This window comes from Nipponia nippon, unplaced genomic scaffold, assembly GCF_047370975.1.
Source record: "Nipponia nippon isolate SJK-2023a ecotype South Korea unplaced genomic scaffold, ASM4737097v1 scaffold_1, whole genome shotgun sequence".
Classification (NCBI taxonomy): domain Eukaryota; kingdom Metazoa; phylum Chordata; class Aves; order Pelecaniformes; family Threskiornithidae; genus Nipponia; species Nipponia nippon.
In genome coordinates, this window is record NW_028262290.1 from 147,939,709 (window position 1) to 147,966,875 (window position 27,167).

General features: G+C 39.6%; 1 protein-coding gene across 4 annotated transcripts in view; it reads left to right on the forward strand.

Moving 5' to 3' along the window:
• The window catches only part of KIAA1217 (KIAA1217 ortholog), a 377,218-nt gene that overhangs the window by 113,316 nt on the left and 236,735 nt on the right, over positions 1-27,167 (forward strand). The window contains exon 1 of one of the 4 annotated variants that reach the window (XM_087776801.1): positions 19,104-19,223. The exons of the other annotated variants lie outside the window; for them this stretch is intronic. The gene's annotated coding sequence lies outside the window, so the exon portion shown is untranslated. Of the gene's footprint in view, positions 1-19,103; positions 19,224-27,167 lie in introns of those variants that run through there. 4 annotated transcript variants of the gene reach the window in all.

Here is a 27,167-nt window from a genome sequence, read left to right on the forward strand (position 1 = left end):
TTAGCTAAGCATATCTGCAGGCCCCCTCTTTAAAGCAAATTATTTCACATTGTTAAAAACACCCCCCCCCCCAAACCAGCAAAAATCACCCATCCGTGACATTACAGTAGAAAGGTGTTTTCTGTAAAAACAGAATTTATTTTGTCTATTTCAGGTTGTTTCATGCAATTAAATATTCTTTATTTTTCAGCTTAAGCATTTTTTTTCCATGTTTGTCTTTAGTCATTTCTTCAGCAGCAGATTATATAAAGGCAGTGTTTGTATTTGAAAAATTGTCTCTTATACAGGTAGGACAAAACTAGAGTCAGTAAGTCACCTGATGGAGAGGCGATACTGAATACAAAATTAGTTTGAATACAAACAATTGTTAAAGAGGTAAAGATCTAAAGACAGATACTAAAGGAGCTGTCTGGGTGGAAAAGATAAGGTGACATAGATCACTTTAATGAGTGTTTCAGCTGAAATTTAAAATTAAAGTGCCTAAACACCAAGAAATGCTGAATTCTTTTCATTCTTTTTAACTGAAGTCAAAATAGAAACTCCTTTTTTCATCTGACAGGGTTCTGTTTATCAGTCTAAATACATGGCCTGTCAGAAACAATAAGTATTTGCAGATTCCTTTGAGGTCACGGGGAGTTGAGTGTTAAGCAACCTTTTAAATCTACCCTGAGTGTCTGTGACAGAGTGCATGAGCCTTGGGGCTGGTGGCGTAAGGAAAGGGTTAATTAACCAACTCTCTATGGAGGGGCCCAGCTGCTTATTCTTATCGGAGGATCTGCAGGGGTATTGGGTAGGATCTGTGGGTGTCTGTGACTCTCTCCAGTCTCTGTCAAGTGAAACAGAGGAAAAGGGAGTAACACGAGGCTGGAAGGAGCCCGGCTGTTACTGGGGAGGCTGAGATCAAGCAAAATCAGGGACCAGGGACGGGGTGGCCCACATTTGGACGATCTCATTGTTTAACTTAGTCTTTAAATTGGCGTCACTCTGTTACAATAGAAAGGGACTTAGTATCTGCAGTAATGTGCTCTAGCACATCACATTGGCCATCAGGCTGTATTTCATTCTTTGGACTCCTTTGTGATTTGAATACTGTATGATCAGCTGCATGGGCTCAGGGGAGACTTGAACTGATGCTGCTATGACCCTCCACTGTTTTGCCTTGTTTTTTTTTAACTGACTTTAAGTGACAGAGGCTGCAGACCAGTGCCAAACTGGGCTCCTTATCATCTGTTTGATCCCAAAGCAATATGTAGAAATTGTTTGTTATCTGCAAAACAAACCATAGAAACAGGCAAACCCCTTTGTGAGGTACCTGTGCTATTGTAATGTTTGAGTGTTGGTACTGTAAGCAGGTTTCATCCCCAAGGTGTGACTTCTGGCAATAACTCAGCAGTAACAACATTATTGGTAAGAAGAATAAGGAGGGGGAAAATAAGGAGGCTATAAGGAGGTTATTTTTTGCTTTGCTAATAAATGTTTTCATTGCAATTGTTCTTAAAAATTATTTTCTAGGATTTGTATTTTGGATTCCTAATGTCATTTTACAACAAGCTACTCTTAATCAGATTTGAGAGTCCTGAAAATCAGATACTAGTCTTTTTGGTAAACAAAATATGAGGTATTTTTTGCATGTGATTTAAGCTGGATTTTAAGTTGATATATTTGAAGACTGACCTGAGGCAACCCTAGTGGAAATAAGTCAGAAGGTTCTGATATGGGCTTTGGATCAGATTGTGCTCAAGATCTTCTAATTGTGTAAATCAGGAGCCTAAGAAGGCTCAGTTCATGTTAGCAGCCATCTGAAGAAGAGCTGAGACTGTCACAACACCTCACAGAGCACCATAGCTTTTGACTAACTGTTTTCTTGGCACCTTTGTAAGTCTGCCCAGTGTGAAGCACTGTGCAGGAGGGAGAACATCTCCATCCATTTTTCTTGATTGTGTTTCAGGTCCTGTTCGGTTAGTTCAGATAATGTCAAGATTTTGCAAACTCATGGTGTCTTGACTTGTATCAGTTTTTCATCCTTATTCCTTAAAAAAGCAGCCAAACAAACTGAGGAGGTATCCCAGCTTCTTACTCTTGTGATACCAAGGCAAAGACATGTCAATGTACAATGCACACCTGAACCATCATTGAGGGAGGGTCTCCTAAGCAGTGTGTCATGAACATACTCATGAGACTCAGGATAACAACTTAGCACATGCTCAGGATAAGTCACTTTAAAGGCTGTGGAGGCTGAGAAGAAAGCCTTTATTTGACTTCAGGGTTGTGATTGAGCTGTTAGATGAGAATTTGGTTTCATCTTGGACTAAATGTGAGCTGCAATTTTTGTTAATGAACAGAACATTGTGTGAAATTTCTCAAGAAGATAATGGACCATGCAGACACCTTTAGCTGATTTTATTGCTCCTTTGTCATTATCTTAGATTTCTGTGCGCTTCATAGGGATAGGTAGGAAATAGCAGGTCATGTCCTGATTTTTTAAAAGAAACTTTCTGAGCGATCAGGAGATGTGGCAGATCACCAATTTGAGCTGATTGCATCAAGTAAAAGCTCACTACTTGTTATGCCCAATTTCATTCCATATATACAATGATACATTTGCTTGCCTATCTCTGGAAATTTTAATTTTTTGTTATTTACCCATGAGGAAAAGTAAATTAATTGGTGCTCCTTGACAGCCTCTGGGAGTTCTAACACTTACATCTAACTTACAGTTCATGTTTTCTTCATGATTTGAAATGTTTCACATTACTTCTGCTTTGTTGCTTTCCTTTTTATTCTGCCTGTCTGCTGTAGGAAAAATTCTTCTAGTTTTATCTGGTGTGATATTTTAGGAAGCTTCAGTCTTTGGAGGCTTTCTTTAAATTTTTTAGTGAACAAAAAGCATTGAATTGTATCTGGATGAAAATTCCTTTTCCTCTTATGTTTGCATAATACATGCATTGCATTTTGACTCCTGGAATTTCTGTAATATAATAAATATGGTACTATCTACAAATGATAAACATCAAGCAAGCAGCCTCAAAGTGAACAGTGCATTTGCTGAGACTGCAGGTTTTGTGTCCATGCTAATGAAATAAGTGCTGTCCTGGGGACGCATTCCTCTCCTTTCCATAGTCTTTACTTTCACTTTCTTTTGGAACACCTCAAAAAATATAGCTCTTTCTTCTTGCTGTACCAGCTCAAGAAACTCACTTGCTTGAAAATTCTTGCCTATACTGGAAGTTGGCAGGCCCTTGCTTGGGTGTATCTGGCTACACGTTTTTAGTAGTGATGCTGTCTCGTGACTCATCCATTCTCCACCGCAGCACCACAGACCAGACCCCCATGCGAGCAGTGTAGTTGGTGGGAATGATGAGCTGATAGCATGCGTTCAGTCCCGTTTTCATCAGAGTGCTGCAGCCAAAGTACCACTAGTTTGGCTCAAACTGAACATCACCTGTTTCTTCAACCTTCCCATATGGCATTTATCGTGAAAAAGGGTTTAAATGACCATCTATGTAAGATGTAGCTGAGCAGCCACGTGGAATATGTCAAACCATTAGGAAAATGACCATTTTTCATAAGATTAATACTGCCGAAAAAGGAAGTGCAGTCTTTCTGATTGAAGACAGCTGTTTAGTGGGGAAACATAATCCTGGGGACAGCTTGTAGGAGTTGACCCTAGCTCCAGTTTGTCAGCATGGCCTCTACGGAGGTTCATTATGAAACAGTGGCAATGGTCTTGTCAAAAGTCGTGATGCTAAACTTGCGGAGTCTTTTTATTGGCAATAATGTTATTCCTAGTGACCTGGTAAAAAAGGAAGGGGTGCAAATGAAGTACCAAGAAGTGGCTGGACACACCAGATGTTGCTGGTCTCCTGCTGCCCTGACGGCACAGAAAGCAATCTGCAAACTTGTGGCAGGAGCCTCATGCCCTTCTGTCTGTCCTGGACTTCTGAGGAGCCCTTTTTGCAGGAGAAGTGAAAAATCTGAAGAATTTTGAAGGTGCCTCGTGCCAGAAGAAAACACATGCTTCAGCCCCATACCCCAAAGTACTTGATCTGGCTCATAGATTTACTCACAAGTACAGCATTGTATATTTTATTGAGGTGACTGGTAAGTATGCATTTCGGGCAAAGAGCCAGCAGTTCACTTCTGCCTGTCTTATTATTTGCTGACACTGGAAGAACAGAATAAAAATCCCACAGGCACATAGGTTTTGTGCAAAGTTCTGGGTATAATGCAAGAAACTGGATCCAAATTCTGTGGCACTGTATATTTGTACAAATGTGTGTGTTGCATAGGAATAAGTGAGACAGTGAATTAGTACAGTGTTCATAATAATATTTTTATGTTACCTTTATTGTATGTCTTCCTTATAGTCTTAGATGATCTTCAATTTGCTGCAGAGTTTAACTGCCTGGAGAAAGACTGGTGTCTGTGTAGAGAAAGCACGTATGGTTTGTGGCACTCAGTGAGCAAAGAAGTTTAAAATCACGGTGTAAAGCATTTAATGATTTAGTGATCTAATTTGATGAAACTATGGGCTATGGAGAAAACAGGGGCCCATTGCTGAGTAGTCCCTTCAGCTTCCCTTGTGTTAGATCTAGTGCTCATGTGGATTCAGGGTAAATCAGTTAAACCAGCCAGGCGGGTGGGAAGGTGGCCACCAAGAGAGGGATCTAATGGTTTATGGCTTGCTTTGAAGGTTAGATGCAAGGTCTGGGTCTGTCTTGGAGGAAGGAGAAAAGCAGATCTTCCTTTCAGCAGTCAGCATTTGCACTATGAAGGATGTGTAATGTAAAACTTCACACTTACAAAAGCAACAACATACTCATTTATCTACCAATTTGTTGTTCAAATGTTACCCTGTGAGTCAGGGCACTATAACCCTCCTTCCTGCCCCAATGAACCCCACTTCTGGCATGTGGTTGCTCAGCCACATTTGGTGGTTGTGGTTGGTTCCAAGGTAGGGAATTTGACAATGTATGTCGTGCTTGCAGTTTAATTTGAGAAATAAGTAAATAAGCTCCATTTGCTCTTGATTTTTTTCTTCTTTTTTGGTAAAGTTTTAATGGTAATCATATCCGACCACATTTTTTAATAATGCCATAAATATACCTATATTGATATGTATGCTTTGAAACCTCCTTATACTACATAGTTCAACAAGGCATTTGTAAAACTTGCACAGTTTAACCACAGAACATACAAAGGTTCGAAGCAGTTGTGCTTCCATGCTGCTTGCAAAATAAGAATACCTCTTGAATAAATTCTGTAGAGAACTACTGTTTAAAAAAAAAAGATTCTTGTGGTTCTGTGGAAAAAATATCATTCCGCATAGTACAGAAACTGTAGCCAGTTTAAAATATTTGAGTTCCATTTTAAGCAAAATATTAACCTTTTAAAAAATCTACACATTTTATGAGTTCTGGGTGATAGGTGTTTCTTTCTCAATACCATTTTTGTTCTCACACTCATGCATAAAACAAGGAAGTCGGAACAGTCCAGATCACATCACCAGCTTAAAAAAACATGCTCATCCCCCGATAATGCCAAAGCCACAAACACACAACACGGTTTGTCATCTGGTATCTGATCCTGGTCTAGGAGAAGTTGTGTAATAGGAATCTTTCCTCTAACAGTAAATGTTTCATTTTTAAATCTTTTTGAAATGACTTTAATATGCAATGCATTTAAATAAGTCCATAAATAATGGAAAATCTTATTTCAGAAAATTAAAAATACTATCATGTAAAATTAGTTTAAGTACATCCTTATTTTATATATGGTTTATAAAATTTCTGTGTGTTTTTTTTTTTTTTTAAACTGTGATTCACTCAATTCGATTATGCATAAGGCTGTCATTTAACACAAACAGGAGTTTATATCAGGTGCTGGACCAAAGAAGAAGAAAAAAATCTCTAATATAGCTAAAATGGATACCAAATAGTTTGTTTTCTTAATAAGAGGATTTATGCTTTTTTCTTAGTGCTTAAAATTCACTTCCACTTTGTCTGTTGACATGTTTACAAGTTTACACTCTAGCCTTGAAACGTCTCTGAAAATACATAATGCTGTGTAAAGAGCTGGTCCTGGGCAGTGCTTATTCATTCGTCCTCTCCATCTCTCCTACAGATTTTGTGCTTATTATTGTGATAGCTCCATTAAGGACTGATTTCTTGTGTTACCTTTAGTTTAAATGAAAAAGTTTCATAATTGTAACTGAGTCAAATGTCCAAATGAAAAAGTGGTTTATCCGTACATTTCTGCCTGCCTATTTCAGAAGTTTTTGTTCAGGTGGAATTTTTGTCCTACCAAAATCAATAGTAAAAATGTGCACAAGCTTTTTGGGGGGAAAAAAAAAATCTTTGCCTGGCCTGATTTTTCATTGTTTCCCCCATTCTTCTTATCTATCTGTCATTACCATGGGAGACATGTTTTTGCTCGTTCTGTTAAGTTCTGTAGTCAGGTATTTATGCCCGACCAACCCCAATATCTTCTGTGGCAGAATGACTGGATTTGGGGATGAGGACGTAGCTGTCAACGGTGTTTATCTTGGTGTTAAAACAGTCGTTCTATGTTGTCTCCCACAATATTTTTGTGCTCAAGTTGGGCAATAGTCAGGGTGGGCAAAGCAACGGTGGGATGGTGGGGGTTGGAGGTGGTGATTAGTGCTGCGCTCTGCCTGGAGGCTGGTGGTGGGGTGGTCCTGCTGGGGTTTGTGTGGGACCCTAACCTGTACATCAGGACCTAGAAGAGGTGACAGAGGGTACCCTCATTGAGTTTGGAAAGGACACCCAGGTGGGGGGACCTCAAGGCCAGGGCTGCCATCCAGAGGAACCAGGACAGGCTGGAGGGATGGGCCCAAGAGGGACCTCATGAGATCCAGCAGCGGCAAACACCAAGTCCTGCCTCTTGGAAAGAAGAGCCCCTTGCAGAGCCCCAGGTCCTGGTGGCAGTGAGGGACAGCAATGCCCCAGGCTCCATGGACAGCAGCATGGCCAGGAGATCGAGGGAGGAATCAGCTCCCTCTACTCAGCACTCATTAAACCTCATCTAGATACAAGCTGGCTGCATGTTGGCAGTGCAGGCATTCCTGAATAATCTCTGCATGTCTTTCACACTTCACTATCCCTTTTTTTAAGAGTCTGAGTGGCGTTATGTGTTATCTTAAAAGTTACTGCAAAGCTTTAAAGTGTACAGAGAGTCAATTTAAATGAAGAGGCGTGGGGTATTTTCTTATCATTGATTGATGTGTTGCTGTGATACAGCAATGGCATAACTGGCTAAACACAAATAACTTCCACGAAACCATCTAATGTGGGGCGCTGCCAACAGTGGTACCATCAAAGACTTGCTGTTGCTTTTTACTAAGCTTGAAGTTAATGAAAAGTTAATGAGTTGTAATTAAGGGCTGAAGGAATTGAAAATTCTTTATCAAAGTTCCCAAATTCTGCTTGGTGAATAACAGTAATTGATAAATGCAAACGTATTGATTTATCCCTTATCCTAATCGCTATTCCGTGAATGGAATGGGCATTTCCCCCCTAAATTAATAAAAGATCGCTTTTGAGGCTTTAATTAACTGTTCTTTGAATTCTTCATTTGTCTAAAATTAAACTTCTGTGACAATTATGCAACTTTAAAAAAAAAATTCCTTCTATGTAACATAAACTACAGAGGCATACATTGACTTGGCAACCTACTATTAGCTTGCAAATGGAAAGACTTATGGCTGGAAAAAGCTAGCTGCACCTGTTGTTTTCGCTGAACAAATCACCCTGAAGTACACCATCACTCCAGCCCGCCACTGTCATTTGTATTGCTAGGGAAGTTTTCCCGTCAATAGTGTATATTTTTTAGAAGTGAGTAAAACCACACAGTTTCCTGAAGTCTAACTGGTCTATTTATGATTTTAATAGGGTCTTATGGTCCATTGGTAAAATAACGCACTTTGATTCATGAATAATATTGGCTATAAGGAAAAGTGTCTTAAATAAGGTTTCAGGGTGGGTTTATTTTTCACCTCTCACAGAGCCAGTCTGAGATTTGTGCTTTGCAGATTGCATGTGTCCATTAGCACCATGTTGAAATTTGACCTTGTTTTTTCATAGTAACCAAAAAAAAAGAATTATCCATTTATAAACTTTCTGGAAATAATGGATGGTAATCACAACTGTGGTCAAGGAGGCTTCAGGGGATCAAATTTGTGTGTCACCTGGGCATAGTTTTAAGTGAATTTTGTGCTGACCTGGACTGGTCCTAAGGGTTGTTCAGGGCTGTGCTCCACCAGGGGTGGAGGAGTGAAGGAGGCCTCTTCCCTAACACTCTGTCACACATTTGGAAAGGGGAGAGGGTCGAAACTGCTCCACAAGGAAAATCCCCAGGGCAGCTCCTTGCATTCCTGTGAGAGGGCAGAGGGACATCTCTCATTTCCAGAGAGTCTATAACAACTTACCATCACATATTCTCTCCTACTTGAAAACATGCCTAATGTGGTACAGCCAGGATAATTGGCAGAATTTCCCCCCTCTTTCTTTTATCCTAATCTCTGCCCTGTGATTGCTGAAATTTTGCTTCTTTCCTCTCTTCTCTGACCCAAATTGCCTTTGTCACCAGCAGCTTTCCCAGGCTGTCCCAGGGGACTGCTCTGTGCGGGTGCCCAGCAGGCTTCCTCACCATCACATCTCAGGTGTGCCTGATGGGCGATATCACCCTGCAAACTGCAAAGCTTCCTTTTTGACAGGCTTTGTAGTGTAGTTAGCACAGTAAAACTTGATGCTTAGTAGAATAAATGGAAAGAACAACCAAAGGAGCAACTCTAACTGCAGAGTCTGGTGGCTGAGATAGAGGTGGGACCAAGGCTGATGTATAGTATAGCACCTACTGTAAGATAATTTAAATATGAAATCATAGAATCATTAAGGTTGGAAAGGACCTTTGAGATCATCGAGTCCAACCGTTGACCTAACTGCCTGGTCCACGTCTAAACCATCTCCCTAATATGCCATAGTGCACTTGGAAAGTATAGGATTAAATCCCGAATCTGGACCAGACTCTTGTCATGTGGTTAGGTTCTGCCAAATTAAAATTTTTTTGTGCAATTACATTTGAGTGTAGAACCCTAAATGGGTGGATTTAATCACTAGAATGAAATTGGTATTACTAAGGGATAAATGACTGGGATCTTATTAGCTGCTGAATAGATGAACACAGGTAGTCACTGCTAGTGGAAGAAGATGGCTAATTTGTTTGTGCTGGAGGAGATTGTGCGGAAGCTTGGGAGGAAAAGTTTAGGCAGAAAATATTCCAAACCATTGCTAATTAAAAAAATATTTGTCTTTTTTTCTGTTGTTGTATAATATTGCACTTCAAAAGTATTAAGATGTGTGTCATACTACTTGGCAAGTGACTGAGAATGGGATTATTTTATTCAGTTGAAGACATCACCATATGTGAAAGATAGGTTAATTAAGGTCTCATCTTTAGGCCTGGAGGGGTTACTTGCTTGAAGCTAGCTTTGTGGTCACTGCCTCCATTTTTACTATGTTTTATAGCTGTTTGTTAGCATTCCAGAGTTATTATATGTAAAGGAGAAGACAATAGTTTTCTTTAGGTTCATGCATTATCTGGGACCTCTTTGAATTCCCAGTTGCAAAACTTAATGTTGACGTGGGAGTAAATCATTTACAAACTGGTCTTTAAAGGCCAGTCGAGGTGGAAAAGATCCATTTAATTCTCATGTTAAATATGGAAGTTACTCAGATCCTATTCTTCCCCCTCAAAGGAGTCTATATTGAGGTGAGAAACCTGATTTTCTTGACCCAAGTTACTCCAGACTTCCCCCCCCCCCCCCCATACAGACCTTTTCACTGAAAGGCGTTTTAAGGACTATTAAAACGAGGGACATCATGAAGTGTTGCTCTCAGAATTTATAACGTTAATTTTTAATAGCTTCTGAATTATTCTGTTTATTTTATGGTTCATATGAAAACACGGTAGATTTAGCAGTTGTATTTCAGTGCAGGGAATTCAGGTCAGACTTGCTGAAGCCCCCCCTGGTAACAGACTGGTGCCTGCTAGTAGCACAGGAGGCCTTACTGGAGGGGAGTTACTGTTCTCCTTATCATTCTTCTTTTTGCCTATTTTCTTTCTGTCTCTCTTGGATTGTATGTGTTTTTAAGTACACATGTCTGTCTGCTCTTTATGTAGCAGTCCTTATAGCACTGTTTTTATTTTAACCCTTTAAGATCAATCAAGAACATATTGAAGTTAAATTTTTATTTTACTTGATTAATGCATCAGTACAAATAACCAACTTTGAACTAAGACTGTATATTTTTAGCTCTTTTAGTCATTACAGCCAACGAATATAGCATCAAGAACAGCCAGATCACAGAACACTGTTTGGTAGAGCATAGTAAATAATGTGCTCTTTGGGAAATAGAGTATGCATTCAAAACGTCGTTTTACCCATTTCCTTAATGGTTCTAGGCGGAAATGCTAGTCACGCAGTGTCCTCTTTGTTTTAGCTTGTGTTAACCTGCCTTCAGAAATGGCCATTGAGCTTTTTTTCAAATGAAATTTTATGTTCATATATTGCATTTGGCATGGTCTCCAGTTTAGTTTTCCATGCAGAAAACAGTTTGGGGTTGTTAATAACGTACTTCATAGACCCTTCTGTTTTAATGGTAGGGTTATTGGTTCTTTTCAAGGTTTTTCTTGGCTGGAAAGACTACTATTTCAGCTTTCTTTGCTTCATTGCCATCTATTATTGTCTGTTGTTTGATCACTGTATTGGATTTTCCCTTTATGTTCCTGACGAGCAATACCTATTGGTGGAGGCTGGAAGAGCCATCAGGGTAACCTGGACGCCACCCCAAATAGATGCCAGAAATAAAGAAAACAGTGGTTGCTGCATTCCTGAAGCATGCTCTGTGCTGCAGCCTTTTCAGACTTAGGTGCTAGTAATTGGGACCATTTGTTGTCATTTATGTAAATAAGGTAATGAATCATCAAATATGCAAAGCAGGATATTAAGTAATCTGCATAAAATCTCCAGATTTCAGAACATTTTGTCTCTACAAGCATGGGTACATTGAAACCAAGAAATATCTTTCCAGATGGCTTGAGCACATGAGGATGCACTGCCTGGGCTTTTTAGGGGAGTAGTGGTAAACTCAGATTACCTGAACTATCATATATAGCTATACAAACACAAATAAATTGAGTTGCAGATTTCTTTATTGTTGTTTTAACAAACATGTTCATCTCTCCAGAGTTGCTCAGACAGCAAGGGATTGAGCAGCTGACTGTAGACAATTTACTCAAACCCATGCAGTCAGCATTATAGGGCACTTGATATGGTGCCGTGAGGGCAGTAAGTGACAGAAGGGATCAAATTCAACACCAGTCACTTGCAGTTTTGACACAGAAGAGAACCTTGTGCATCATGTATGTTGTATTGAGTTAAGTAACACTGTGCAAAACGTAAAGCTCACTGTGATGTGATGATGCAGATCTTAAATGGGACTTACAGGAAAGATACTTTTTTGCTTTTCTGTGGTGGTCAAAAACACACATGCAAAAATACAACTCTCACATTTTCTCCCTTTGTCTCTCCCCAAACACCAAAAAAGCACAAAAACCACAGAAAACTGATCAGGTTAGTTTCTTGAAATATTCATTAATGGGTGTCTAAAAAAAATTGCATCTCGGAAATAGACAAATACAATTTTGTTCTGCTGTTGGCTAAGTCATCGCTCCCAGGGCTGCTCGCGAGAAAAGGACACTGGATTGGTATAACACTCTTTCTATGCCTGTTTGCAGTTTAGATAGTGGCTCTGGCTAATTATTTTTGCTTTAAAAAAAAAAAAAACACCAAAATGAATTCTGGTCTGAGTTGTTATTTTAATACCTGTTTATAGAGTCCTGTATCTGCTTATTTGCCTTCCCATTTCCATAGGCCTGTGGAGATTTTTCTTTACATTCAAGGTCTATGGTGGAGAAAGACTGTGATAGCCCAGTCAAGAGTGCCAGAGCTAGAGGATGCCCCAGACAGCTATTTTTTCTTACCGCCTTCTTCAGAGGATGACCATTATCTTTCCCTTGTTCTCTTTTCTTTGTAGTTTGGCTCCTCTGTATGAGAGCATCCACTGTGGCACCCATTCCTGAGGGGTGCTATTGATGGGACTTTGCTGGGTGAGGAATAGCTAGAATTCCTCATGTGGGATATGAGGGGATTACCTTCACACCTGTAGTTTGTCCTCCTTTCAGTCACTTCTTTTACTTACTTTTCCTATTTTTTGGCCCATGTGGGTGATGTAGAACTTTGGGATAAAAGAGGAATATTGAAACAATTAAATTGGTTTATCTGTGCATTGCTTATATGGGCAGGATTCTGTCATTCAAGGTTTGCGTTTGTCTCCTGGCATATCCAGTCTGTTCCTGCTTCCTACCTGCTTCCTTTTTTCTTCATTCCAAGATTTCATTCAAACCATTGTATGGGCTGATTTTCTGTAAGGCGTATTTTATCTTCTGTAAAACTTTAAGCTCTCCATGTTGTATTTTTGATGTGTCAGAGATCTTTAAAAGGTTATTCTTTTATTAAGAGGTGGTCATTTGAAAATGATGATGTAAAAAGCTAGAGAAGGCTGCAGATATGCTAAAACAAATTAGCAACTAACATTTGAAACTAACATTTTCTCCAGAGCAAAATGTCAGTGAGTGTTTCACGTTGCTCCTCTCCCTCCCCTTTTTATAGTGGCATTAAAGACTAAGCCAGCCATAGTTTCACTTACATAATTTCAGAAGAGATTTTGAAACTTCAGCGCTTTTCTCTTTTATTAAAAAACTAATAACTCTATAAACTTGACAAAAGATATTTTTGTGCGCGTCTTTAAAATGCTTTAAGAATCTAATGGGAAATAACTGCAGATGTGGAAGGCAGTATTCATATGTTATTTAACAATAAAGTAATAATGGTAATGATCTGCTAAGGGGTATTCTTTTCAGAATTTATTGAACCTAAGTTCGTGTTTGATTTGATTAAAATATCAGAACAAGTGAAACAACTTTGAACCAAGACTGTATAAATCTTTTAGTCATTACAGCTAACCAGTATAGCACCAAGAACAGCCAAATCACAGAACACTGTTTGGTAGAATTTAGTATTAATTTACATACGGAATAAATCTTTTAATTTTGTATTCTTCTGTAAGTGGTTGATATATAGAATACAGTAGCATCTGAAAAAAAAAAATTATTTGTATGAGTTGCATGGGCAGCTGCTCACAGCTGATTGCTCCTTCTGGAATTGCTTAGTGATTAACACCGTCTCATCAGGAGAATGTACCCAAGCCTGCTATCACAGTTGGCACCAATTGGAAATCTTAGCAACAGTCTTGGCAAATAGTTCAAACGTTACTGGCTGAAGTGCAAATTCCCCACTGCTTTGTTCTTCTGCCCCGTCCATCCATGGGTGGATGCAGTTACGTGTGTGCAAGTGTGCTCAGGCTCGTATAACCCTTCAGATGGGGAAGGGAACCAAGTGCAGTCGTCAAAAGGCACCCTGAGGACAGAACAACACTAGATGAGGGATAGTAGTGATATAACTGTACTGGTTTCGAAAAAACGTAACCATGATATAGATCAATATGTGTAAACGCTTTATTAGTAGGCCACAGGACTTCGAAGGTCTTGAATCAAAGGCAAATATAAGATGCAGAAGTGACAGAATAATAAAGAAAATTCATTCTGCCCTTACTGATGGTATTTCTGATTTTGGGGCAGAATAAGGTGTTCAGATTCCACAGCTGTAAAGTCTTCTATCTTTAAGAAAGGTTTTGCTATGCTTTAATTTTCTAAAACTTGAAGGAAAGGAATTAAACTAGACCTGAAGGTTTTTTTTCTGATTTTGAATTTTTTTTTTAAAGTCTTGGAGCTGAGATTAATTTTTTATGGCTGAGTAGTAAATCTCTAGAACAGGGTTTCCTGATGGAAATGACAACTCTGCTTTAATTATAGCATCTTCTAGGCAGCTATTGTATTACAGCAGGACCCTTAACAGACTTTTCTTTTTAAGACCATACTAAAGAGTAACAGGACTTGCCATAATTACAGCTTGCTTTCTGTTGGGGGGTTCACTTGTCATTGAATGACTGACTAGGTTCCTTTTGCATGGTTTATTTTTCCAGGAAGAATGTTTTTAGATTTGTGTGAAATGTTTTAAAATGGGTCTCAATATATTGAACATGAAGCACCTTCTGTATTATGCAACTATTCCAGAAATCATATATGGAAAAATAAAGCACTGGCACATAGTTCTAAGAAAGCTTTAACATCTGCAAAATTAACTTGTCACTAATTTTGCATGCTTCAGTTACTAGAAAATGTACCTCTCTGAAGCACTAAACTTTTTTTTATTCATTACATACCTATCTGTGACTTGCATCTGAAATTGTTTTCATCACTGATCTTGTTCTTTTGGTGCCTATACATTTATTTCTCATTTCGCGCTAAAAATGTTATGCCATCTGGTTACTTGCTCAATTTTGCAAAGAGAAGACTTCATTAATTTACGGTTTTAACTTCTGCACCTGCAACTTCCATTTATTCGTGTAGCAGTTGTTGCCTTTCAATGGTTTAGAAAAAGTCTGCTGGATTTGAAATATTTGTATATGCATGCTTCTCTCCTTCAGATAGTTGCAGGCCAAAATATGGGAGAGGATTTGGTGAGGCTGAGAAAATACCACATCCTAAACTGTAGGGCATCAGCTACCAATTTTTCTTGGTTGGCGTGCAAAGGATCCTCTCCCCTCCCCAGCTCTTTATGTGCAAATGTAAACTGGAACTTCATGGGTGCCCAAAAAAGGAAATTTCAAGCTTTGCAAATGCTTTGTTTGGATTAATAACATCTCTAGTCATGTTTCTTTTATCCCAGGGGGCACAAACGTTACTTAAATTAATAGCAGCATAATAACCTATTTAATATGCTATGGTAAAAATGCCTTCCGTTAGCTAACTCTTAACAAATTCTTGTTGTCATATTTCAGCAGTTATTTATTTTCTAAGCAGAAAAGAGGAGACTTGTATTTTGAAACTAATAGGGCCTTTTTTTAAGCAGTGTATGGTATTCTAAAAATATTATTTGTTTACATATATGTGATTATTCAAAGCATAGACTGCACTGTTGGTCCCTTAATATTAATTTCTGCTGTGTGAGGCAGTGACAGAGCTTATGCATTGACCCAAAGCAGTAGAAAACTTCCCACAGCACTTCACGAAAACCTGACAAACTGAGCTGCTTTTTGCTTAATGGTATGTTACATCAATATGATGTCTCTACCTAGTTGAAGTTGGCTATCTGAAATCTGAGGGAAAAGGGGTTGGGTTTGTTTTGGGCTTTTTTTGTTTGCTTGTTTGTTTTTTGGTTTGGCTTCTTGTTTTTTGTTTTGTGGGGATTTTTTAAGTAGTTCAAAAGAGTTCCTTGGGGCTGCAGAAAGCCTGAGAGCTGATGAAAGACTTGCTGCCGGGGGAGCTTCATTAGGAACCTGTGGTGGAGGGGGCGGGATGGCAGGGAGGGACCAGCCCCGCAGCCAGTGGAGCCCAGGGCTTCAGGGGAGCTGGGGTGGGGAGAGGACCTGTGCAGTCGGGGTGCGGGTGATGGGGAGCTGGCAGCAACCCTGGGCCGCATGCTCTCGTGCTGTTTCATCCCATGGGTGAAATGATTTACTGCGTCTACCTCCAGCCTGAAACACGATCAGCTAAGCAACCTGGGCTTATGTTTTGGGGTGGGTTTTTTGGTTTTTTTGAAAGGTTCGATGCTCATGGCTGGAATCACCAGCTTCACACCTCAAAGCCTTTAAAACAAACAAACAAGGCCTTTTTTGGGAACACTGTGCCACAGACTGCAAGAGGCTAAAAAGGAGTAATGACCAGAAAGGAAGCAAATCCTCCCAGAAATGGCAATCAGGCATGGGATAGTTTAATTGCTGGTTCTTTGGGCAAAGAAGATGGGGCATCTACTGTTGGACAGATTTAAAGATATTTAAGCTTCCAGATTATAAATAGGCTCTGAATATATTTGATGATACAGAATCACAAAACAGTTGGGATGGGAAGGCACTTCTGGAGATCGCCTAGTCCAACCCCCAGCTCAGGCAGGCTCAACTACAGTGGGCTTGTCAGGGCCATGCCCGGTTAGGTGTTGATTATCTCCAAGGATGGAGACTTTATGATGTCTCTGGTCAACCTGTGCCAGTGTCTGACCACCTTCACTGTATAAAAAGCTTTTTCTTATGTTCTTTATGTTTCCTTTATTTCATTTTGTGCCCATTGCCTCTTGTCCTGTCACTGGGGACCACTGAGAAGAGCCTGGCTCCATCTCCTTTCATCCTCACATCAGGTATTTATGCACATGGGTAAGACGCCCCTGAGCCTTCTCTCCTCCAGGCTGAGCAGTCCCAGCTCTCTCAGCCTCTCCTCACATGACATAATGACATTAGACACCTGATTGCTCTTCAGGCACTGAGAGATTACTGAAAATGGTCGTCTTTGACTGGAGTATTCTGGGAATTTCCTGCGTTTGAGGAACATGTTTGACTCACCCCATTTCTGCATGGCTGTGTCTCTGCTGTGAGACAAAGAGCTTGTTCGTTGTCAAAAATGAATGTCGATCAGGATATTGCTGCTGTCTCACAGCGCAGAAGTGTCACCTTGATATCCGAATGGACAAGACTTAGGACCCATGCTTTTCCTGTCAGAAGCAGATGGGTAACATCTCCCTTTTCCCATCTTTTGTTGCTGTGTTGCTATAGAGAGAGCCTTAGGAAAAACTTGAATTTATGATGTCCTTGCTTTGCTTAGAAATTAAATTATTTTAAGTTTATGGGTAACATGACTGTCTGGTTCATCTTCGTCTGCTTCACAGATGAGGCTGCTCATTCCAAGAGCACCCTGTGCTAAGAATGCTCAGTTTGGGTGAATGTGCAACGTGCAGTAATCTCAGCAGGATTTCACCTTAGCAATATTGATTCCAGAACGGAAACACCATTGTTTATGTTGTCAGTCAGAGCTGGATTTTATATCACAATTGTCCTGTGTTTGGGAGAATTAAGATATGTCTATGTAGTATCAGAGGCATTATTGTCACTGCTTAAAAACTCTTCTTAAGCACAGAGTATTTGTGTTTGGTAAAGAAATCATAGTGGAAGATCTTCAAAATAACTGTTTGCAAAACAGTCCCAGATCTTTAGAGGGAATGACAGTATATCTTAGGCTCAGTACAACCGAGCTCTCACATACTTATTGGCTTTCACTTTTTCTCTTCCTTCTTCGCTCATTCCTCACTCCAGATACGTGATTAACTCTCCATTCATCTTGTTCCGCTCCTGTTTCTGTTCTCCATCTTCATCTGCATGACCTGCTCTTACTGAGGACTGCTATTCAGCCCAGAGTTACTCTCCTGTCCGTGATGTCCCTCCTTGAGAGCTGAAATCTTCCCACTCACTTAGAGCTCCTACTGTGTTGATAAAATAATATGCAGAAAATTATCAATATCATGGCAAGGCTTGCTGCATTCCACTTAATCTGTCTCATTCTTGATGGGGCAACAACGCAATAGACAATATGCTTTATAGAGGAAGCATAAACAATTACCTCTTTAATGTGGGACTCTTGAAAAAATATGGAAATAGCACGCAAAAGTATTTTACTGCATTGCACAATTGCCATCTCAGAAAATGAGGAATGTCTGTAATAATTTAGTCATGTTTTCCTGTCTTTTTGCTTGTTAAGCATTTCTCCTAAATAACTATTAGTACTTTAGCTCTGGTAATATTGACTTGCTTATGTTTGTTCTAGCTTTGAAATAAAATGATCCCTCATACTCTTTTATTGATATAGCATACTGGTTGCCAGGGATATTGAGGAATACATTTTAAAATTCAGTGTGAAGATTTTACTGTAATGGTAGTTGTAATGTTTTCTCTGGTTTACACTGGTTTTTTTCTTTAGAAGTTGTTTGCAAAATTAAGGTGAATGGAATTTTCTTTTCATGTGACCAAATACTCTGCATGTTGGCAGCATTCACAAGCGCAGGGCTGGCAGGGAAATTTAGGCAGGCTTTGCCTAGGCATTTTCAAAGAAAAGCACCCAGGAACTGTGGTTTGAAATAATGTAGCCTGAGGTCAGGAATTTTTTCTTTGGAGAGTCAGTAAAGAACATGGTTATCTGTACTGTGCAAGAAGCCAGTTTTTTTTTAGGTGCATGTATACCAGTGAAAGAGAAAAGTATAATGGACAATATTCTGTGCAGTGGTATTTCCTAAGCAATGCCAGGTAATAAGGGATTTGGGCCATTTTTCAAAAAGAGGTGGTATTCACTGTCAATCCTTCATTTATCTTGGTGAGATAGAAAATACAATGGTAGGAGAATATGCATCATTTAATCCAATTTAAGCTCGCACCATGCTTAACTCAAACGGATTCTTGACATCAGGCATTTACCACATAGCGCTGGAGCGGTGCGGTTTTGGTGCACAGTGAAGAAATCTGCTAAACCAAGAAAGCGTTTGTTTGAGAGAGAGGGTTGGGAGAGGAATGCGGGAAGGTCCCGTGTGCAGAGGTAACCCCACGCCTGGGTGGTTTTTCACGTTGTACCTGCGTAGGTGGGGTATTCCCCTTCTGCTCCAGTGCTGCCTGGCACCTCATCGGTGCACACCGGGAGCTTGAGACAGTCCCTGGAGAGCATCTGCTCCCCACGGTGCGGTTGGGACTGAGCACCGGAGCAGAGTCATCTGTTTTACCCCAGCACACATTTACATTCCACAGGTCCGGGAAACTGTCTGCGTGGCCACCCAACGCCTGGTGTTTAAAACTGATCGGACTGGCAGCACAGCACTTCACATCCAGCTGCACTGCACACACGAACTCCCCAGCCTCTGTGCTGGAAAGTGAGCTGGGAAGGATTTTTTTAGAAATTGCTTTTGGAGCAGGTACATTCCTGCACAGGCAGAATGTCCAGACCCTCTCGCTTGGCTCGACCTTTGTCAGCTAATACAGCTCCTAAATCGCCTTCGTCTAGGAAAGAAGATTTTAACAGCCGATCACGAAAAATTAGGCTAGGTGAAAAGATTTTGAGAGCTGGCAGTGAAGGAAACCTGGTTAAACAGCATCAGCAAGAGCAGGTGGAAATCACAGAAGGGCTTGTGCCACGGAGGGCTCCTTTCCTGAAAGGTAACTGGTTATTTCATGCTGCAAAAGAAATAATCAAATGCATTTGCAATTACTGCCTTTTTAATAAACCCCAAACATCAATTATTGTAGAGCAGGGGGTGTGTATGTATGTGTGTATATGTGTGTGTGTGTGTATTGTTTCTAAATGACAGATTCTGGTACATAAAGCATTTGTTTTGAAAATAAAGGGACTAAAAACATTTTTGTTGTTCATTTGTGGCTGGGTGCTGTGTACAAGCTAAAAATGTTGGTCTGTCAAAGTAGTAAATCACAATCTTTTACAGTCTAAATGTGACCATGTATCATGAAACTTTGATAATTTGGAATTATTAGCAAGCATGAGAAAGATTAAATAACGTGAGAAATAGACATCAGTGCAGGCACAGAATCTTGCTCAACCTTGCAAGTAAAACTCCTGCTGGTGGGAGCTCCTAACAAGGGAGCTGTGAGTTGATTTCTTGTATAAAAACTAAACAGATCAAGTGTATTTGTAAAGGCTTATATGCTTTCAGAATGCAAACAAATGTGGAGGATAATATAAGATTATGATATACTTCCACTGATCTGTTAAGCAATGGGCTGCAGGAACATTACCATTGCCTCTTTTTAACTTAGTTTTTGTGACAGTACTCCTTAGAACTGCATTTAAAGTAGCCATTTAATCTGCACGGTGAAAAATGAGCCATTCTATTAGGAAATAAAAGTAGTAGTATTCTGATTGGACTTTTAATAGGTTTTATATTTAAATATGACTGAGAAGCAGAACCCCTTCAATCCAGAATAGAAATTGCTGTCCCTCCATCCTAAATCCATAGGACAAAGAAGGTAAATCGTAGACCTTTGTAACTTGAAACTGTGTATTTTCATTTCACACACATGGCATCCAAGGTTACAGTTTTTATTTCTGGCTGAATAAGGTTTAAAAGAATTTTTTTTTTCCTGCAGTATGACTTTTATTATTTCAGAAAGAAGGGAGAAGTGATGACACCTAATCTTACTCAGGGAGATGGATGATCTGTTTGTTTCTACAAGGGAAACTGGGTCTGAAGCACTTTATTAAAGGCAGAAGAGAGCAAACAGAAAAACTGGAGGTGGGAGGGCTTAGCATTCTGGTCTCACTCACAGTCTGTCTTGCTTATTTAGCGACGTAATGTAGAAACTCATATTTGATCTTGTGATGTATGCAAGACATTAAAACCTTTATTCCAAAAAAAGCGGATGTACAATTTTTTCTACCCTGGTAACCAAATATTAATTGATGCTATAGTAATTGGTGTTTCCCAGTCAAGTTTTTGAAATTTGAAAACTTTCATAGAAAACCCTGTAATAATAGTTTTTTTCACCAAGTTGAAGGTTTTTGAACAGTAGTTTGTCCCCTTTCTGTTCTCTTATTTATTTGGTGCCTTGAGAAAAAGGAAGTTACGTGGGATTTACAGAATAGCAAGTGTGTCCTTTTAAGGGATGTGATTTCTATGGAGCTCTTGGGGCCTGCTTTTACTCATTTAAATGTTTTTGGGCTATATAATGCTTTGCAACTATAAGCAAGGGTTGCGCTCGCTGCTTAGTGTTTTAGGTAAGATTTCTCTAAAAGAAAAAACCTAGTGGCTATCAGTAGTGCTGCAACCTGGCATGTGCTTTTAGTATTTATAGCATTACGCTTACTGTTTTCTGGAGCATGAATTAATCCCGGTTATGTACTGGCTTTTTGCATTGGGATGATTTGTGTACATTAGGCAAGATGTTACTGCGAGTTGTTTTTGCAAGAGACGTTGAAGAACAAATATTGATACTTCTGAAGGGAGCATATTACAAGGGAGATGGAAATGCAGAGCGTGTGGCTTTTCTCTGAAAATGGGACTGACTGGATGGCCCCTAATGGAGTCCAGGTGTTGACCAAAGTGATTTGGAAGATGTTTTGTGAGAAGCAGGTGCAGAGCTGGATGGTGGAGGGGCAGCAGGTATGGCAGAAGCCAAAAGAAACAGCGGGGAGGGTATAGGAGTCACAGGGCAATGCCCTGTGGACGGGGCTGAGTAATGCAAGAGAGTGCAAGCAGCAACTGAAGGGTGTTCGAGTGTTCTTGAAGAGGAAAAGAGGGGAAAATGGGAGAGGTGCCAGAGGGCAGGTACAGGCTGAATGTGATGGCTGAAATAGGGAGCATGGTGTGGAGAGGATGAGAGCTTCCATGGGAAGAGGACTGGGGCTTGGAGGAGAAAAATAGCAAAGGAAGATTGGATTTTAGCAACGGCTGGGTAGGAGGGGCTGGGATGGGGAAGTGGGAGCAGGAGGCTCTGGCAGGTGGGGAGCAGGGTCCTGAACAGCCTGACGTGGAGAAGGGGGATCTGTTTGACCAGCCTTCACCTGTTGTCATGTAATGCCAGTGAAACCCTGTGGCCTCGTGTGTGCGTTACCCCCTTCAAATCCTGCTCCGTGCGCAAGAAAACAACCTGTGACCGCTGGGCTAGTTTCTACTAGTGAGCTTTGCGTGTCTTCATGAGCAACATGATGGGATTTCTGGCTTCTTTGAAATTCTTTTAAATTAAAACCAAAGAGATAACATGCATGAATTGTGTCAACAGAGAGCAATCCAGCAAAGCTCAGTGCTTAACAGATAGGACATCCAAAATTGCAGTTACCATTTTAATGGGACTGTAAAGCATGATGACTCATTTTAATTATGATTATATATTGGCTTTTTTTCTACAGGATTCCTGCCCTGTGTTGTGCATGGGGGGAGCTGTGCTTAACTGATAAGTTGGACTGTGGCAGCTTGTGGCAGAGAGAAAAGTAGTCCTTATAGGTAAAACCGTTAAAGGCTGGAGTAGATCTCTCTCTGCCACAGAGGCCTGTGTGGTATCAGACATACTGCCTCCACTTTCACAGGGGAATGATGGCTGTGTGGATTTGCTTTTTGTTTTACTTTTTGGATGTGCAAGTCTCAGACCACAGGTTCTGACTTGCAGTGCTGAACACACATAACAGTAACTGAAGTCAGTGTCAGCTGTGATTTTATTGCATGAAGTACTGTCTAATACAAAGGACTCAAGAAGGTCATCTTGTACTTACCTGTAACTCTACACCTGAATTTAATGAACATCTTTGACCCTAATTTCTCTGGGTGCTAGCTTGTCATCTTGCTAAAAAACGGAGGAAGGGGTGAATAAGATCCTTACTTTATAGTGACTGTTGTGAAAATGGCATTTCACAAATATTTACCTACCTTAATACAGTAATGAGGAATACTGAGGCCCAGGCTACAAAATCTGTTGCTTGGTCTTCAGACCAAGATCTGACAAGCATGCGGTACGTGAACCCCAAGTCCACATTCAGAATAGTTAAGACAAAGCATTTGACACCCTGCGTGTGAAATGAACCCTGTTCATTTTGTGCAGAGAAGGAGACGATGGCCTGTGCCAAGGATGGGGAGGCGGAGGGTAAGGAAAGACTGTACAGCAGCGCATGTGCACGTGGGGTGGGAAACAGGCTGGCAGAAACAGTCTGAGTTTTGGTATTTCCCATCTGGCAAGTGACTATCTTTGCAAACTCAACATCATTTTAGGATTTGCTGGTTTGAAGAAAAAAAATTGAGATAGGTAAACCTTTCCGTTTTCATTCTCTCTTTCAAGACTGAATCAATTAAAATACGATTTTTTTCACCTCTGGGATATGTTACTGGTAGGAGAGCTTTATGAATTTCTGTCACCCATACTTTCCTCCAAGAAAAGCAGGGAATATACTAATGACTGTCTTTTCAATTTCCTTTCTCTGTCCCATTTTATTGAGTTTTGATGTTTGCTTTATTATTTGGCTTCAAACATTGTTTCACTTTGCTTTATTTTTCACTCTATTTTTTTCCATTAGATTTTCCTTCCTGGTTTCTCCTCTGCACTTTACTTTGCAGACTATGGTAATTGGAATGCAAGGCCAATACTTTTAGACTAAAACTCTTGGTATCTCATATTCATTTGGCTCTAAAACTAGACAAAACTGGTTTGTCCCATCCCTAGTTATTAGATAGGGGCCAAAGGACTTCAGGGATATAGTGGGATTCATATCTATGGGCTTTTCATGCAAAACAAGCAATAACAGCACCATAAAAAGTAGAATTAATTATGTTTTTCCCATCTTATTTTTATGACAAACTCCAACATAACAATGACTATATAATCCATATGTTTATTACTAATTATCTCCAAGCTTGTTAGGGTTTTTAAATAAAGAGATATTGAATCATGGGCAAAGCTTGAAAATGATTCTTTCTGACATTCAAGTAATATCTATGGTATTTTTAAGGCCAAGGAGTTTATCTGTCACGAACTTCCATTTCACAGCATTTCCTGACAGAGATGTACCTACAAATACAGAACACATGTAAGATTAGGGGTTAGCCTTCCAAGGAAGTTCATTATTAAAAGAATAGCAAAGCAAAGAATGTTTGTATTTAGCCTACAGTATTTTTGTTTCCTCTGCAACTGTTTAATATTCATCAAGACAGAGAACTCAGATCTTGTAAGTACTTGTATATACAAATGTTCATTATCTCACAAATTTGATGCTAGCTGTCTTTTTTGCTGCCAATACATATTCTTTGCTTTTAAAATGCAGGTTTTTTTACTGCAATCTTAAAATAAATTTAAAAATCAGAAATTTTACTGTCTTTTACAGTAGTCTGAAAAACTATAATGAAACTAGGGTTGGTATCAGATGTGTGCATTCTAATACGGTTAATTGTTCAAAATTTCAAGCCCGAGACACATAGATTTGCAAATTGATAAGGAATGTATTATTTCATTTTAGTAGATTAGTATTAGAAAGGAACAGATATCATGGACTACTAGATATAAAAATACAAAAGAAATCTAGATAAAAACTTCTCAAGCTGGAAAAGAACACTATTAAAATAACTCTTGGAATTTACAGTTGCATTGCAGAAACAGGGATCGGGTATGAGACAGTAGACATTCTCTCATCGCCCGTGTACGTTTATTTCTATAGCTGTTGATGTATGACTTCACCTGGACGATGAACAGGGCAAGTGAACATGCTTCCTTCCAATTAAGATTATGCAGTATATAAACTGGAGTTATGGTTATTGAAAACTGAACACCTGGACATTTGTTTAGGTAAGGAATGATAGGCCAGCCTCTGTTCTTATTTGCTATGAGATTGTGACTCAAACCCAAGTATAAAGTGTACTTTAGCTTTTTTTTAAGCATGATTTCCCACAAAAATTGGTCACGTCAAAACACCCTGGCAGGCTTTCCTTCATTGGTAACCTTTTTACCCATTATCTGTGCAATTATGATGGAGAGGTAATCGTCTCAAAAATACGGCATTTCTGTGATATACTGTGTACACTGTATGCTGTATAGGGTACTCTGTTCTGTACCTGTCAAATATTACATGTCTATATTTTTCTATAATTTTGTGGAAGATTGCTGGCTGGGTGGAGGAGGAAGACCTGATTAATATCACGTTCAGGGAAAAGCTGCAGTGTGTGCTCAGCTCTTCTAACACATCAGAGAGTTCACGTGTGGGTGAGACCTCATGAAAGCCATACCCCAGGGACAAGCTCGGGTTGTAGCTCACAGCTCAGACAATTCACCAGAGAGGCAAATTCAGCCTGTGGAGGAGATTGTGTGAATTCTGATGGAAACTTTTTGGAGCTGAATGCATGCTGCAACCTAAGTATAATTCAGTTTACAAAGTGAGTAGTCAATCACAGGAAAAAAAAAAGGTGCATTGGAAACCAGGTTACAGTAGTTGCACTGCTTACAGAACTATTTTTCAGTTGCAAAAGTATATTCATTTTGAAATCTCTTCCTTTGGGACCCGGCAGAATTGGAAGGAGAGCACTATACATCCCCTTGGGAAGCTCGGGATCTTCCATTTCTTATACTATAAGCGCTAATAATATGGGATGGGAAAAAACCTGACCAAATCCCCCCACAACTCAAGAAGAGCTTAAACAATGGAGATGAGGGAATTTTGGAAATGCTATGGTTTGGGGGGAAATTAGGTATAATTTTTTTAAGATTGATTTTTCTTTATATCATGTCTCTCTGAAATCAGTCAGAGGTTTTGAAGTTTAGAATAAATTAAGGAAATGAAGAGGTACTTAAATGTTCCCCTCTCGTAGATCCCTGTTCCATAACGTAACTTATCAATATCACTTTGCCATATGTAGCATGTAATTATATATTTCATATAGAATATATAACTTTTTCTGTATGTACAAAATTTATAGTGGTTTAAGAGTGTAGTGCAACTTAAGTGCCATGGCTGAATTGGAACCATAGTATTTCAGTATTAGAGGTTTCAATAGATGCCAGTCAAACAGTACCACATAAATGTGGACTAATTTTGCAAAATTTGGATGAGAAGGCTCAGAAATATTAGTCCCACTGTGAAACTCCCCTCAAGTCTGGTTGTTTCTGCAAAACAATTTTTTACTGTCCAGAATTGACCCTATAAATATAACGTGTATAATTTTTGAATGTGTCCTGTTATCAAAACAAGAGATAGAGTTTTGACTTGAAACAATAACTTTCAGATTTATGCCTTTATTTAATGTTATGGATATTCTAGTAGATTAAAATATTACTTGTGAGTTCAGTTTTAGTAAGTTTATTTGTATGATATCAAGACAGGAATTGTTCTACAGTTGAGAGGTTCTTGTTTGAAAGTGGAAAGAACATCATGCAAATGTGATAAAAAGAAATAGCAATGCCCATGTATTTAATATCCCTTGTACTTGATATGTTTATGTATCTTTTCTTTTTCGGTGGATGGACTGTGTAATTCTTCCAGACCGGGAAGTCAGCCCCTATCTTCTGTTGCTCTTTTTGCCTGCTAATTAAGTGATGAGATTGACAGAACTTTCTTTAATCCAAATTTCCAGCATTATTTGAAGGCCTATTGCATGGGTTTGAAGACCAATTTGAAAAGTCAAATTATCTTGCAGAAGAGACTTCGGTTTAGGGTGCTTGTGTTATGGTGGGAATACCTGAGCGGCACCACAGCTGTGGCCAACTCTTAGAAACTGGTATCAGGCGGGGTCAGAAATTTTCAGATCAGTTTCTCTGGGAGATGCCAGTTCCCTTTCAGTGAAAGCATTCAATCTGAAACAATTTGGGTTTTCTTTGTATGATGTTTCCCAGATTTGGATTCTGAGAAATCTCAGAGGACTCAGAAGTCTCTTGATGAAAACAGGCCTCGGTATCCATACACAAACAGCGATGCTGATGGAAATGTCAGTGTCACCAAGCTCCTGAATTGTCCTGTTGCTACCCTCCGGAGTCTCTCAGGTTAGCCCATGTCTCCTCTGAAGTGGGATTTTCAAAGCTGGACATGGTACTCCATCTCCGAGTGCAGTGGAAGGATTATATTACATTTCTTGCAGCCAAATATTTGTAAATCCTAGTGCAAGTACAGTTTTTTACACAATGGCATGGTAATGTTTTAAGCTTCTGATTAACTCCTAGAGCCATTTTTGCTGTTAATCATCTTTTCAATCTTCTAGGCATTTGGCAGGTTTCCCCTTGCCCCAGAAAGATGATCATCCTAGCTGATCTTAATTCCTAAATCCTTTCTCGTGTTTTAATATTAGGAACAACATTGGCCCTTTTCAGATCTTCTGGTATTTTACCAGTCCTGAGTGAATTCAGACAAATATTGAGAACACAGACATTTTCATCATTTAGTTCTTGGAGTGCCCTAGGAGGAGATTCATGAGAGCCGGCACTGTCTGGTTTCATTCCATCTCTATTTAGATTTTGTTGCTGGTATTAATTACAAAAGATACATGGTCACAGCTGACTCTCTTAGTGAAGTCTTATATGAGAAGGGCATTCAAAATTCTGCTTTCCCCATGCCATTTGTTAGAAACTGTCTTTTCCCACTGAGTAATGGATCTGTCTTTTCTTTGCTCTTCCTCTGACTACTAC